This window comes from Mauremys mutica, chromosome 7 (genome assembly GCF_020497125.1).
Source record: "Mauremys mutica isolate MM-2020 ecotype Southern chromosome 7, ASM2049712v1, whole genome shotgun sequence".
In the NCBI taxonomy this organism is placed as follows: domain Eukaryota; kingdom Metazoa; phylum Chordata; order Testudines; family Geoemydidae; genus Mauremys; species Mauremys mutica.
Window position 1 is genome coordinate 47,452,183 of NC_059078.1, and position 13,730 is coordinate 47,465,912.

At 42.6% G+C, this 13,730-nt stretch overlaps 1 protein-coding gene and 1 long non-coding RNA gene across 4 annotated transcripts in view; one reads left to right on the forward strand and one right to left on the reverse strand.

Moving 5' to 3' along the window:
* Positions 1 to 861: 861 nt before the first annotated feature.
* On the reverse strand, positions 862 to 3,467 carry LOC123374213. The gene is made up of 3 exons (XR_006581033.1): positions 3,185 to 3,467; positions 1,920 to 2,080; positions 862 to 1,563 (listed from the first exon to the last, which is right to left on the reverse strand). It is a non-coding gene; the product is annotated as an uncharacterized LOC123374213 (long non-coding RNA).
* The window catches only part of RAD54L2 (RAD54 like 2), a 106,724-nt gene continuing 95,840 nt past the window's right edge, over positions 2,847 to 13,730 (forward strand). For 2 of the 3 annotated variants that reach the window (XM_045023887.1, XM_045023891.1), the window contains exon 1: positions 2,847 to 2,990. The gene's annotated coding sequence lies outside the window, so the exon portion shown is untranslated. Of the gene's footprint in view, positions 2,991 to 3,264; positions 3,490 to 13,730 lie in introns of those variants that run through there. The other variant, XM_045023890.1, reaches the window with a different exon arrangement.

Below are 13,730 nucleotides of genomic sequence, written 5' to 3' on the forward strand. Positions count from 1 at the left end.
CAGAGAAAAATCTATTGCTACACAAATCTTTTGGACCTCTCCTCAACTATGTGCATGGGCTGCGTGTGCTAGGGCCACAGAGTCTACTTCAGCACTTAGGCTGGAGTAGCAGCTGCAGGGTAGTTCTACAGCCTTACAAAGGGGAATTTCTCCACACCTTTCCTCCTTGCAGTTCCCCAGTAGCCAGCTAAGTCATTGCCTACAATTTAGGTGATTAGCTCACTGTAAAGTGAAGCTAGCTGCACATGCACACGTAGTGCATCCTTCCCAAGGTGAAGGTCATGAGCAAGCAAAAACAGGAGCTTAGAATGGAAAATGGTACACAACCTTATAGTAGTCACTGCCAGGTCCCTGCTATAATACAGGTCCAGGTTTTGTTCCTTATTTTTGCCTATAAAGGCTGAACAACAACTAGCAAATAAGCAGTGATTCCTTCTTCTCTTAATGCCACACTTTGTTTCTGGAAGATCTTTCCCAACTATTGCTGACTATGAGGAAGCAATCTGTAAGCTATTGCTTTGGCAGCTGTGAGTAGGGCCGCCCGGAGGGGGAGAGGGGGCAAGTGGGGCAATTTGTCCCAGGCCCTGGGCCCTGCAGGGGCTCCCATGAGAGTTTTTTGGGGCCCCTGGAGTGGGGTCCTTCACTCACTCAGGGGGCCTTGGAAAACTCTCGTGGGGCCCGGGCCGCCGGAGCTTCTTCAGCGGCAATTCGGCTGCAGGGGGTCCTTCCACCCCGGGACCTGCCACCGAAGTGCCCTGAAAACCCGGCACTTCGGCGGCGGGTCCTGGGGCGGAAGGACCCCCCGCCACGGGTCTTCGGGGCATTTCAGTGGCGGGTCCCAGAGTGGAAGGGCCCCCCCGCCGCCGAATTACTGCTGAAGCGGGGGCCCCCCCGCTGCCAAAGACTCCAGGCCCCCTGAATCCTCTGGGCGGCCCTGGTAAGGAGAGAGCCTGACGGGGCAGTCGCTTTCCACCTTTTTGTATTTTGAGAGCGTAATGAATGATATAGCCTTGCACTGTTGCTTTCAGTCCCTAGGTGTCTTTACAGAAATCAGTGTATTATCCGTATCTCTGTATGCTTTACAAGAATGGTCTCCTGAAAAAGCCACCCCTCCATTGGGCCATACTTCATAATATAGTAATCTGCCAATGTAGGAACAAATGTATAAAATGTGATATTGTTTTCCCACTGTGAATGTAATAGCTCCTCACCATCCTTTCTGTTTAGGGATTTCCTGTCTCATTTAACTTATTTGCTCCACTCTGCATCTCATTGTGCAGGGGGGAGGGGCCACAGACCCAACACAAAGAGGGAGTATCTTATTTCTGTAAAAAGGGAGATCAGTTCTTGATAGGTCTGTTTCTGATTTGTGTGTGTTTAGTGGGGAAGAGAGTAAAGCCTCTTTGTAATACTTCTCATTAATTTTTTTGAAGAACCTCCTGGGGCACACTATTTATTTTATGAGGCACTCTTCTGTCTGCCCTTCTGTGGTCTGAGGCCCTTTATTCTTAGGCTGCTTTTCTTCCTTCCTTGGCTCCTGCATCTCTGGAACGTATATGACCTCTGTAAAGGAAGAAGAGGTTGAGCTACAGTGATATGGGAGAGGCCACCAACTTGCTTTCCAGAATAAGCAGTTCATTTTGCTATTTTTTTCCTTTTAGTGGAAGTCTAGCTTCGTACTGTATAAGATACAAACTAGACAGTCCCACTGCATAATTTATACAATATGGCCCATAGTAAACCTAGTGGGCTTACTCTTGCTTCCTTGGACTTCCAGCTTGGGCCCAGTTTATACGTTACAGGGACAAGCACATAGTAAGTGTTCATTAAATAATAGCACTACCTGGCTGTTTGCTACACTTACTCCAAAGCAGCACAATAAAGTCTTATAAATGGTTCAATGCAAATGCAATACTTACTTCCTAGATAACATCATTTGGATGACAATTCTGGGCTGCACCATCAATTGGACTCTGTACTTCAGAGCAGTGAGTACACCTAAGCCACAATTCACGGGAGCCATGTAAGGCAGCATTGGTAATACTAGAAATAAGCAGTCTGACATTACCAGGTCCAGCCCCTAGATGGAATTAAAGTGTTGTAATTCACAGTTTCCTGCTCTCAGTTCTGCACTTAATGGACATTGCTTCTGAATAGTGGTCGGGTGTTTCCTGTCTGTTTTGCCTCTCAGCAACTGTAGGGGTTGACTTAACCCCACCACTCAGATATCATTAGGCGTCAAGTGCCTCTTCAGGGCTGTAAAGCCAGCGCTAATGTGATGGGGTGAATTGTTTTTTACAGAGCTGGGTTTTCAAAATGCAATGCTCCTAGGGCCCATGAGGCCTGTTGAATTTTCATATACAGCCACTTGCTGTCTCAGAATGTGCAGCGTGAGGCCACATCTGAGCAACAGGGCCTTGCAGTCCAATGTGAACTCAAGGATCCAGCACTTCCTAATAAACAACCAAGGGAGACTGGAGTATTTGGCCTGTGTGGGTTCAAGATGGAGGTCAGATGTTTATCTGCATGGTGGGTGATGCCCTCTGGTTCCAGGACTGATTGCCACCCAGCCCTTCTGTGGCAAAGTTTGGGTGTGGCCATGTGGAGGGCTGTGGGACTGGAGGGGGGCAGGAGTCTCGGCTGGCCCCCGCTGGGAAACTAGGCCCAGCAGGAATTCTTCCCTCAGAACACCAGGCGCCTCCCGCCAGGGGGCTCCTGCTGCCATCTCTCCCGCCCCCTGGGAGGTGGGAACCTATCTCCTCCCCGCGGAACCTTTGCTGCCGAGGCGCCTGTTGCCGCCCGGGGGATCCTGTCGCTACGCTGGCCGGGGGGACGCTTACCGAGGCGGACCCCGAGCGGAGCCTGAGCGCGGAGCCGAGGCAGGAGCGAGGAGGCGCGGGCGGAGCCGAGTCGCTCCCGGGGCCGGCAAGGTACCTGCAGCGGGAGGAGTCGCCGAGCCCCGCGGCCTGGCCCGCAGCCCCGCCGGGGAGGTGAGCGCTGGGTTGCCGCTGAAGGCACGGGGCGGGGGACGTGCCACAATGGAGGCGCCGGGGCTGGCGGCAGGGGAGCAGGGCCCCAGGGGAGAGGCCCCCGGAGAGGCCGGGGCCGCGCCCACCCTGGGGAAGAGGGGGACAAGCCTTACGCGGGACATCAGTCATGGGGCAGGCTGGGGACTGACAAGTACCTGGAGACACTGGAGCCCGTTGTGTGTCACTGTCCAAGGGGGGGCGGGGCACAAGTATGGGCAGCCTGGCCCTGGACAACGTGAATTATGCCCCGTGGGATTATACTGGAGGAGGGGAGAAACCGGCTTCCCGGGGAGTGAAGAGCCGTGCGCCGGGCCGGAACCCCCGCAGGAAGAGGGTCTGGTAGCCCAGCAGTGGGTTGAAGCCCCGCTGAATTAGGCAGAAGCTGCGGACGATCAGAGTGAAGTGGAAGCAGAGGAAGTCGAACTTTTAATTTGTACCTGTAGTCTGGAGACGGGGCGAGGTGCGTACTGGAGGCAGGGAAAGTAACAGTTTGGAAATCAGGCTCCTGCTCCTAAATGAACAGGGACAGCCCCAAGGAGATTATATAAGGGTGAACAGATAGTAATGTAACAGAATACACTTTCTTGCTCTTCAAACAGAAAACCGATCTGCATGTAAGAAATTAATTGTGCTTCCTTGTTCTCCTCGCCTCATAACACAGAAACAAGGGGGCATTCAATGAAATTAAAAGGTGTCAAATTCAAAACTAAAAAAAGGAAATACTCTTACACAGAAGATGTAATTAGACTGTGGAACTCATTGCCACAAGGAGTTAAGACCAAGAACTTACTAAGATTTAAAAAGTGCTAGGATGGATAACAAGGCTATCCAGAGTTATAATTAATAATAATGTAAGGGATATTAAACCTCATGCTTCAAGGTTTATGTTAATCTCTAACTATTAGTGATCAGGATGAGATCTAAGGTGTGTGTGTGGGGGGTGGTGCAGCTTATCCCATACTTGCCTATTGTTTGGTTCTTACATTTTCCTTTGAAGCATCTGGTACTGATTGCTGTCAGAGGTCGGATACCTGCCTAGATGGATCTTGGGTCTGATCCAGTCTAGCAATTTCTATGTGTAAAACATTTTTATAATTTAAATGTCATTGTTTATTCACATTCAATAGTATTAGTAAACAGATACTTAAAACAACAACTTGGGTTTCCAGTATTTTGTTGTGATATTGTTGGATGGACTGTGAGGACCTTTTGTGATATTTGTGGATGGATTTTGGAGGCATTCATTATTCTGTGGTGCTGTAACTTTTTCATTTGATTTTCCTCTTCACCAATCCATAATTTTGTATTTATGTTGAGTAATGTACAGTTGATTTTCACTGATGCCTCTTGTTTGTGATGTAAGACAGTAGAAGCTCACATCCGTGAGACAATTGTACATTCATTAATATGTCTTCCCATGGATTTATATAGAATTTATTAGAATAGAAGTTTTTGTTTTTAAAAAAGTTTACATCTCTTAGTTAAAACACAACAGCACCATCTTGACTGCAGACTCGTCAAGCCAGCAGGGGTTTACGTTGTCAAGACTCTTCATTGAAAAGGGCCAGAATGTCACTTCCCCCCCCCCCCCTTCATCTTAAGTGGTTAATAGTTATCTTACTTATCATCATTGCATTTGGTTAACTATTCAGCTGTTGGTAGTCCTACTAGAAATATCCAGGTAATGTGCTTATTCACTGGGATGCTCCTATGTCTAGTAATTTGAAAGTACCTTTCCCAGGTATAAAGCTATAATTTTTGAAAACAGTAGGATGAAGAGCTACAGTACAGACATTATTGGCCCCTGTTATTTGAATGGGAGGTCTCCAGGAAGAACCCGGGTGCTCCTATAAGAAGAGGTGTTGGTGATTCAGTATGTGGTGTGAGTCAGCACTGAACCAATATCCCAGTCCTGTTGGTTGGGGTGCCACCAGTAATCATTGAGCCACTTATGTTTAAAGATCCAATAGCCTTTTTAATGAAGAATATGAGTATTTAGCATTGTGTACTGGCCAGACTCCAGCCAGAGTTACTGGGTAACTTCTGCCTCCCTAAATTCCCCTTGAAATTTCACTTGGATGTAATATGCTATTATATTTTATACTGAACTATAGCATAATGTAAGTGGTATGCTTTTAAAAAAATGGCTCTGTTCCATCTCAGATGTGGCTGCATTTTAGTGGTGAGATTGAATGCACTGTAGGGTCTTTTGGGATTCTATAACATATATATTTTATATGTATATTATGGTGGGTGGGTGAGTGTATTGTGTTTCACCAATATTTCCTACAAATGACTGTCTGCCCCTTCCTCATTGCTATGCCATAATTTCACCTTTATTCTCATTGGTTAGGTGCTGTATCCTGCAAGTCTGTCTGTCTTGCTCTATCTTGTTTTGAGTGCCCCAAAATACTCTTTGTTTCAAATACCTACTATTCTAAATATGACTGGGTCATTAGGGTAAGGGGGGGAGTGGTGTTGAAATAAGTATTCCTTCAAGATTTGAGCTGAAATTTAAAAACAGAAAGTTTGTTGACCACAGATGTTGTTATTTTTAAATAACATTTATAGGAGGCAGATCAAAGACATTATAATGCAGTTCTTCCTAATCATGCAGTTAAGTTATGCTGTAGTTTTAACTCTGCTACTTTCAGGCATTTATAACTTTTTGGGAAATAATTCTGCGGGGAAATTTTCTGTGCTCATTCTAAATGTGAATTCTGTGTAGCAAATTAGTGAAATTACTTTTGGGTATTCTTGACTTAAGAAATGTTTCAGATGCTCTATCTTCTACTCAACAAAAAAGGGTTTAATTTTAAAAAACTTGAAGCTTGCCATGGATTTAATACTCAAAGAGGGGAAACACCTTTGATATCTTGAAACTTGGTTTAGAAATAAGTTTGCATATTTTGTGCATCTAACATATTTTCTAAAAAATACTTAATAAGATACTGAGGTGGGGAGTATATTGAAATAATTCCATCTTTTTCTCATCCTAACTAGTAAGTACAAAAGCTGTCGGTGAGTACTGTGAACAGGCAGTTAGCATTTACTGATTACTAAACATTGTTGAATGCATCTATTTGATTCAGTAAGTTGAAGGAAGTGTCAGGAAACATGCAATTGAATGCACTGAAATAATGAAAACTGAGACATTTTCTAAAGTAAAATGTAAACATTTTCAAGGATTATTAGGCAGAAAATTAGAAGGGATTTGTGCTCATCTCAAAAAGTGCAGAAATTGGTTTCTTTAAACTCTTCCAGATCAATAGACAAAATTGCATTCAATGGCACATTTGAAGTAGAAGAGCAGAACATTGATGAGTTTAAAACTGCAAGTGAGACATATTCAATGCCTTTGGTGTCATTGCAATGTTGCTGTGATGATTCAAATCCTGTTTAGGATCTTCTAGCAACTATTGAGTTTCAACTTCAGGACCAGTCTCTGTGTGACTCTGATGCCTCAAAATGTCAAAAATTAGTTGGCAATAATGCCGAACTTGACAAGAAAGTTGCATTCTTTATTAGTAAAGAATAAAATTGTCAGACACATAGAAAAACATAAACTCTTGAGCAATAGTCAACATGGTTTCTGTAAAGGGAAATCGTGTCTTACTAATCTATTAGAGTTCTTTGAAGGGGTCAACAAACATGTGGACAAGGGGGATCCGGTGGACATAGTGTACTTAGATTTCCAGAAAGCCTTTGACAAGGTCCCTCACCAAAGGCTCTTACGTAAATTAAGCTGTCATGGGATAAAGGGAAAGGTCCTTTCATGGATTGAGAACTGGTTAATGGACAGGGAACAAAGGGTAGGAATTAATGGTAAATTCTCAGAATGGAGAGGGGTAACTAGTGGTGTTCCCCAAGGGTCAGTCCTAGGACCAATCCTATTCAATTTATTCATAAATGATCTGGAGAAAGGGGTAAACAGTGAGGTGGCAAAGTTTGCAGATGATACTAAACTACTCAAGATAGTTAAGACCAAAGCAGATTGTGAAGAACTTCAAAAAGATCTCACAAAACTAAGTGATTGGGCAACAAAATGGCAAATGAAATTTAATGTGGATAAATGTAAAGTAATGCACATTGGAAAAAATAACCCCAACTATACATACAACATGATGGGGGCTAATTTAGCTACAACGAGTCAGGAAAAAGATCTTGGAGTTATCGTGGATAGTTCTCTGAAGATGTCCACGCAGTGTGCAGAGGCGGTCAAAAAAGCAAACAGGATGTTAGGAATCATTAAAAAGGGGATAGAGAATAAGACTGAGAATATATTATTGCCCTTATATAAATCCATGGTATGCCCACATCTCGAATACTGTGTACAGATGTGGTCTCCTCACCTCAAAAAAGATATTCTAGCACTAGAAAAGGTTCAGAAAAGAGCAACTAAAATGATTAGGGGTTTAGAGAGGGTCCCATATGAGGAAAGATTAAAGAGGCTAGGACTCTTCAGTTTGGAAAAGAGAAGACTAAGGGGGGACATGATAGAGGTATATAAAATCATGAGTGATGTTGAGAAAGTGGATAAGGAAAAGTTATTTACTTATTCCCATAATACAAGAACTAGGGGTCACCAAATGAAATTAATAGGCAGCAGGTTTAAAACAAATAAAAGGAAGTTCTTCTTCACGCAGCGCACAGTCAACTTGTGGAACTCCTTACCTGAGGAGGTTGTGAAGGCTAGGACTATAACAATGTTTAAAAGGGGACTGGATAAATTCATGGTGGCTAAGTCCATAAATGGCTATTAGCCAGGATGGGTAAGAATGGTGTCCCTAGCCTCTGTTCGTCAGAGGATGGAGATGGATGGCAGGAGAGAGATCACTTGATCGTTGCCTGTTAGGTTCACTCCCTCAGGGGCACCTGGCATTGGCCACTGTCGGTAGACAGATACTGGGCTAGATGGACCTTTGGTCTGACCTGGTACGGCCTTTCTTATGTTCTTATCCTTTTTATATTAATAATGTCACCTTCATTGTTTTCCAAAATGAGCAATATATAGAAGATATTGAAGTATTTTGTCTTGAATATGTACTTTTGTCTTAGATTTAAACCTGCACGTCCACCACTGTGTGTTGCAAGTGAAGAAATAGAGGAAAAGGTAAAGGAAGAACCGGAAGAATCAACATTGACATTAATGGAAGATGGTTGGTCAAACATGAGCGAGGACTCTCTAATGGTGGCAAGCATTCATGGAGGGAACGTGTGTTCTACTTAAACTGCTGAATAATTGTATGCAAATGGCAGAAGATTCCCTCAAGAATGTAGAGAAAATCATGACAAAAAGATCTTTGCCAGTTGCTCAGATATGAAGCTAAGGGAGTATTTCTTAAGAGTAGTCATTCAAAATTTTGTGTGTTCAGTACAGTATTTAAAGGAACATTTACTGCAGCCCTAAAGCATGTGATGGAAGTTCAAAATTTCTTCGACAGTTAGCATCAACCTCTTGATTGGTTGAAAATAGGAGAACGGCTGCCTGTAGTTCACAACAGCGCTTAATGGAACTAACAGGAAGATTGTGGCCTGGTCTACATGTAAAAAGTTTTAATGGCATAACTGTCGGTAAAGGGTGTGATTCTTTTCTTTGCTCACATGACTTTGCTGGTAAAGCCCTAGTGTAGACACAATTATGGCTTATTTCATTTCCTAAATGGAAATAAGATACAATGACCAGTATAATTGCGTCTACTCTGGGATTTTTTTTGTTGCTTTAATTATGCAGAGTTAAAGGAGCAAAGTGCAGAAAAGCCCCAAATCCCTATAACTGCATCCAAATACCATAAGTATATTGAAACTTTCACTGAATATGAGGAGAACTTTGATCAGGACATAAGACACAAAACATAATACATGCTTTACATAACAAGGGAATCTAAAAGGAGGTACTAAACTTATAAAAAATGGAAGGAGATTTTGTAATAATTTGACAGATTACAGGCAAATAATGCTACAGTCACAATCTCTGTGGAAATCTTGCTTGATCTAGTAAAGAACTGGAACTACACAAGAAGAGAATAAATTCATATAATCGACAGAACCCTTCTGTTTCTTAGTTAGTATGGCTGATTCCAAATACACAGAAAGGTCAAGTTTAAGTCCAGTACAGAAGAGGTGAAATGTGGCTGATGTAACATCATCCTGAGTTTGTTCCTTTTTCTTTTGGTATTTAAAATCAAAGATCCAGGTTTCTACCCAAAAATCTCAGTTTGTGAAGATTGGCACAGTCCATCAGAATAGTGAGAAATGGTGAAAGTGATGTGACAGAAAACAGGACAGTTAAATTTGGAATTTTATCTTTTTTTTTTTTTAAAAAGACCTGTAATCCAGACCAGCATCTTGGCTTCAAGTAAGCATGTTGCTAGTGCATTTGCACTGGTTTAGTATACACTGAAATAGACTACCTCTTGAAAATGTGATTAAGTTGGTAAAAATGGGTTGGTACATCAGGGTCTTATCCAGCTTTCCACAGTCATGAATTGGAGCTGGTTCAGCCCATATGGGCTATCTAACAAAGGCCAGGAGGGGTGACTAAAGTCAGTCTGTTACAGACCACTGAATCAAGCCAGAGAACAGGATGAGTTTCTCTTTAAGCACCTGTCTGTTTTGTGTGGAAAGAAATATTGTGTTCTTATGGGGAACTTGAATTTGAGAAACACATGCTGGAGGTTTCATGCAGCCAACAGTAGAATGTTGTTAGACTTGTAAAAAATTACAGATGATTTTCTGACATACAAGGTATTGCACCCAACATACAGTTACTCTATTTTGGATCTCTTTCTGATGAATAAAAATGAATTAATCACTGGACTGGATGTTGGTGGTTGCCTAGGGACCAGTGATCATGACCTGGTTACATTCGGTATGGGCAAACATAAGAGAGTTCCAACAAGTAATGTGTATATAGAGTATTCTCCTAATTATCCAAATAGCATGGGGGAAACGGATTTTATTTGGATAACCAGGAGCTCATGTAATTGAGAGGCTCAGAGCTATTCATCAGCTGGGAGGGGACTCGTTCTCCTCCTCCTCCTCCTCCTCCTCAGTCCTGGCCAGGATTCTTTTCTTTGCCCCACTCACAGCCATGACAGGGGCTGCAGAGGGTCCCTGTGCTGCTGCAGGGCCAGTGACGCCCAGTCCCTTTAGGTGCAACGTGCGGCAGGAGGAGGCTGAAGTCAGAGCAGAGACACCTGGCCAGGACTCTGTTCTGCCCTGCCAGGACTGCAGCCTTCCATCCATCTTCCACCTGCGGGGATCGTGTGTCTGTTACCCTGTGGCAGTGCAGGAGCCCTCTGTAGCTCTCTCCCTGCCTCTTGTGACAACAGGGCTGCAGAGGGCTCCCTGTGCTGCCACAGGAGCCATTCAGCAGCAGGGTGGCCTCCCCCATGGCCAGGGGCTTGTCTTCCTCCTCACAGTCCTGTCTGGGAGGGTCTCTGCTCTACTTGCTGTACCTCCTTATTATCCAAATCCCTTCCTTGCCCTCTGCAACAAGTATCTCATGTTGGGGGACAAGAAAGGAATTCAGATATTGTGTTGGGTTTCAATAATAGGGTTTCAGATAAATGGGAGCTTTCTGTACTTGGTGCTTCAAAAGGCTAATTTACCAAAATAGAGGAAAACCATGAGTGAAATGATTGGGGGGAAGGGAGTAAATTAGGCAGAAAAATTAGATAGTCAAAAAGCCACGATTACACAATCAAGAAAAAGGATACTTTTGGCAAAAAACCCATTCTGGTTCAGAGATGAAGTGAAGGCAGCAATTAGAAATAAAAAGCAATGTCTATCAAATGGGGCAGCAGATAGCAATCAATATCAATTAGAAGTTATGAAGTGTAGAAAATTTATAAGGGAAGCTAAAGACATCAGGAAAAAATCCATGACAGGCAGGGCGAAGGGCAGTAAGGAGGAGTTTCAGTATATCAGAAACCAGAGCAATCCTAGCATTGGTATTACTAGATGGAAGAAATAATTTTTTTTATAATGCTGCATAAAAATTAAGTGTTGAATACATATTTCTCTTCTGTATTTGGAAAGAAGCAGGATGTGCCGTATCACATGAGGCTGATGACCTATTTTCCAGTCCATTAGTAACTAAGGAGGGTTTTAAACATCTACTAGACAAAAACATTTTAAAATCAAGAGGCCCAGATAACTTGCACCCAAGAGTCCTAAAATAGTTGGCTGAAGAGCTCTCTAGCCACTGATGTTAATTTTTAGTATATCTTGGAATATTGTGGAAATTTCAGAAAACTGGGAGAGTAATATTTTGCAAATATTCCAAAAGGGTAAGCAGGGTGACCCAGCTCTCTGAAGGCTGAATCAGTCTCAGGCAAAATAATGGAATGGTTGATATGAGATACAGTTGTTAAAGAATTAAAGGATAGAAATATAATTAATACCAGTCAACATGGTTTATGGAAAATAAGTTTTGTCGAACCTGACTTCATTCAATGAGATTACAGATTTGGTTGCCAAAGGTAACTGTATAAATGTAATAGACTTTTGTACTGCACAACATTTTGATTAAAAAATTAGCACTATACAGTATCAATAAAGCACTCATTAAATGGATTAAGAACTGACTAACTGACAGGTCTCAAAAAGTAGTTGTCAATGAAGAATTGGGGATGTGTCTTATGGGGTTCCACAAGGATTGATACTAGGTCTGATGCTATTCAACATTTTGATCAATGATCTGGAAGTAAATATAAAATCACTGCTGATAAAATTTGTGGATGACACAAATATTAGTGGAGTGATGAACAGTGACGATAGGGCGGTCGGAGAAAATGATCTGGGTTGCTTGATAAGTGAGGAACATTCAAACAAAATATGTTTTAATACAGCCAAATTCAAAGTTATACGTCTGGGAACAAGGAGTTCAGGCCATACCTACAGACTGGGGGACTAGATCCTGGAAAGCAGCATCTTTGAAAAGGATTTAGTAATCTTGGTGGACAAGCAACTGAACGTGAGCTCCCAGCGCTGATATTGTGGCAAAAAGAGCTAATGTAATCCTTGAATGTAGAAATGGGAGTGGCGAATAGGGAAATGATGTAATTGGTGAGACAGTTCTGGCGCTGACATTTTTAAAAGGGTGTTGAAAAACTGGAAAGGGTATAGAAGAGAGCCAGAAAAACGATTAAAGGGCTGAAGAAAAATGCTTTACAATGAGAGACTAAAAGAGCTCAATTTGTTTAACTTATCAAAAAGAAAATTGAGAGGTGACTTGATTACAGTTTATAAGTACTTTCGTGGGGAGAATATACTGGGTGCCTATGTGCTCTTCTTTCTAACAGAGAAAGACATGACATAAGAACCAAAGACTGGAAGTTAAAGCCAGACCATTTCAAATTGGAAATTGGGCACAATTTTTAACAGTGAGGGTGATTAATCACTGGAACAAATTACTAAGTGAAGTAAGTGGTGGATTCTTCGTCTCTTGATGTCTTCAGATCAAGACTTAAAGCATTTCTGGAACACATGATTTAGGCAAACCCTAGTTGTTGGGCTCAATACATGGGTAACCAAGTGAAATTTAGTGGCCTGTGGTATACAGGAGTTCAGACTAGGTGATCTCTAGTGGTGTCTTCTGTCCTTAAACTCTAGTTAGTAGTCTGGGGACTTGATTATTGTGGTGGTGTTTTTTACTTACAGTATTGGAAACTTTTCTTCCAATGCATGTACTTTTTTCTACCTGAGGAATAGTTATGCTTATGAAGTAAACCACTTAGTTTGGGTTTCATAAACCTTTGTGACCTCCCCCCAAATGTGTGGTTTATGGGGTTGGGCTTTTGGGAAGAAATGGGGTAAAATCACAACCACCATGACTCACTTCTTTAACAAGCTGCAATGCCCACCCTCCCTCTCTTCCTCAGGAATCGTGTGTACGTTGACAAAGGCCACTCACCAGTAGTTGGTGGGAAGGGTTATGTTGAAAGTGTGGGGGCCTAAGCCAATTAATTTCTGCAGAATTTAATCTTTCACTGAAAAATTGTTGCCAGTCCCTATGCTGTTGAGTAGCCTTGTGAATGTGAATCAAATGTAGAATGAGGCAGTGTTGTCTTTGTGTTTGCTCATAGCTTTATCAAGCAGCATCAGAGTGAAATTAACAGATTTCTGGGCAACTGCAAGAAATTAGCTGGGGTCTGTTGCCATTTTGTCCTGTCTACTGGAAGCCAAAAGGACATTAAGGGCAAGGTTAAAAGCCTCTCTCTCTGCAAGGAACCAGCTAAAGGTTGCTTCCATCAATACTCTATCCACCTGAGGTCTGGAGCTACCCTTTTTCCCTTTGTCTCCTAGATATTATTTCATGGGGGATAGGTCCATCAATGGCTATTAGCCCCAATGGGCAGGGATGGTGTCCCTAGCCTCTGTTTGGGAATGGGCAATGGGGATGGATCACTTGATGATTATCGGTTCTGTTATTCCCTCCGGGGCACCTGAAGACAGGATACTGGGCTAGATGGACCTTTGGTCTGACCCTGTATGTCCGTTCTTGTGTTCATAAAGTGGAGGAAAATATTTTATTCTCTCTATACCCAGGTATTTTTCCCAGGTTTCTCTGCAGACAGGCTCACCAAAAAGAGATTTGCAGGAAGATATTTATCATTTCACCTCCTAATTTTCTTTTTTAAAGGAACCCTCTCTTTTGTTTTTATCTCCCTCTCTATCACTTTGCCACCAAAGAAG